The sequence below is a fragment of the Megalops cyprinoides genome, chromosome 4 (assembly GCF_013368585.1).
Source record: "Megalops cyprinoides isolate fMegCyp1 chromosome 4, fMegCyp1.pri, whole genome shotgun sequence".
Taxonomy (NCBI): Eukaryota; Metazoa; Chordata; class Actinopteri; order Elopiformes; family Megalopidae; genus Megalops; species Megalops cyprinoides.
The window spans coordinates 502,501-505,000 of record NC_050586.1 but is presented as its reverse complement, the minus strand read 5'-3'; positions in this window follow the sequence as shown (position 1 = coordinate 505,000).

Here is a 2,500-nt window from a genome sequence, read left to right as displayed (position 1 = left end):
ACACACACAGTACAGCAGTGAGACAGACACACACACACACACACACACTCACACACACAGTACAGCAGTGAGACAGTCACACACACACACACACACACACACAGTACAGCAGTGAGAGACAGTCTCACACACACACACACACACACACACACACACACACACACACTACAGCAGTGAGAGACAGTCTCACACACACACACACACACACACACAGAACAGCAGTGAGTTACAGACAGTTACACACACAGTACAGCAGTGAGTGACAGTCACACACACACACAGTACAGCAGTGAGACAGACACACACACACAGTACAGCAGTGAGTGACAGTCTCACACACACACACACACACACACACACACACAGTACAGCAGTGAGAGACAGTCTCTCACACACACACACACAGAATAGCAGTGAGTTACAGACAGTTACACACACACACACACAGTACAGCAGTGAGTGACAGTCACACACAGTACAGCAGTGAGTGACAGTCACACACAGTACAGCAGTGAGACAGTCACACACACACACACACACAGTACAGCAGTGAGACAGACACACACACACACACACACACTCACACACACAGTACAGCAGTGAGACAGTCACACACACACACACACACACACACAGTACAGCAGTGAGACAGACAGACACACACACACATACACTCACATACACATACACACACACACTCACACACACAGTACAGCAGTGAGACAGTCACACACACACACACTCACACACACACTCACACACACAGTACAGCAGTGAGACAGTCACACACACACACACACACACACACACACACACACACAGTACAGCAGTGAGACAGTCACACACACACACACTCACACACACACTCACACACACAGTACAGCAGTGAGACAGTCACACACACACACACACACACACGCTCAGTATGGCAATGCACTCTGCCTTTGTTCCTCTCACTGTTAAAGGCTAAATACGCGGGGAGAGGGAGGCACACGCAGGCATGTCTCTGTTCTTACTAATCACATGGCTGTTTCAAGAGGCTTCTCTGTGAAATCTGAGCTAGAACAGAGAGTGTTTGCTTTGTCAACTCCAGTATCAAAGTCAATATGTACAACCGTTGAAATGTTCATTTTATTTGCCTTTGCGATCGAAGGCACAGTTGTAAGATTCATACACATGCTAGATTATTCTCAACAGATTTGGAACTTTTATTATTTGCCATAATAAATCCATGTCTGAGCTCCCGAACACTAAAAAACACATAATTAAAAATGAAAAATTAATCGCCATTCATGCTATATGTATGTAATAATGTTCTGCAGGAGGTAGAAGAAATGTAAAATTCCCCTTGAAGTGTTGTGGAAAGCTGTGGCTGTTACTTCCAGTTCTGCATGACGCCGTTTGTGGTGTGTAGCCCTGGCTCTGTGAGTTCAGTGTGTTGTACTCACGCTCTGGGCGTGAGTCTGTCCTGAGTGTCAGTGTGTGATGGGAAGGTTAGACCTGGTGTGCAGGGCCTGATCAATGCCAAACACCAGCCCACCTTCCTGATTACTGCATATTAACATTACAGCGGAAAAATATGGATGTCAACAAAGTTCAACAAAGACCAGGTGTGGTTTCAGGGGAAAAATGGTGCAAAACCCTGTGTCATTAATACAGATCAGAATTATCAGAATGAAAAGTACACATTTAAAAAGTGATTCACATAAAGAGATGATCACAGTGATGACAAAGAACAATTCTACCGAGCGTGTTTTAGTCAGCCAATTTCAGTCATTATAAATATGTGAGTCTGGTCCGGTGCAGTTTTCCTGTCGGTGACGCAGAGGCCCTGTGGTGCCTGAGCACAGTGTGTAACTGCCTGTGTTCGCCTAATTCCTGCACCACTCAGTACCAGGTGTGCATCTCCTTTATGCCCAGCATTTGTATATTTTGATGTCTGCAGCTGCATCACTTTAACTGGAGCTGAACCTTCGTGTGGTTCTGTTGTTACACGCTGTTTGTTTCGTTTTTGTTGTGTAGAATATTACCTGCTTTCTGTTGATTTGTGTAGTGTACAAAACAGCAGCTGATCTCCGAAACCCCACCCTGCAGGAGAGAGATCAGCAGCTGATCTCTGAAACCCCACCCTGCAGGAGAGAGATCAGCAGCTGCACTGAACCCTGCAGGAGAGAGATCAGCAGCTGATCTCTGAAACCCCACCCTGCAGGAGAGAGATCAGCAGCTGATCTCTGAAACCCCACCCTGCAGGAGAGAGATCAGCAGCTGCACTGAACCCTGCAGGAGAGAGATCAGCAGCTGCATCAGAAAACCTGTTTCTCATAATGTGATGCTCCAGGGTTTCAATCTGATGTTTCCGTCGTGTCCTACAGGCTGAAGTTTGGGTGCTTTTGCCCCCCGTTCCCCTCAGGTACCCCCGGATCCCCCCTCTGTAGCTCTGCGCAGTGCTGGGTGTCCCTCGGCCCTGTCAGACTCTCCTATACACTCTGCTGCTGTTCAG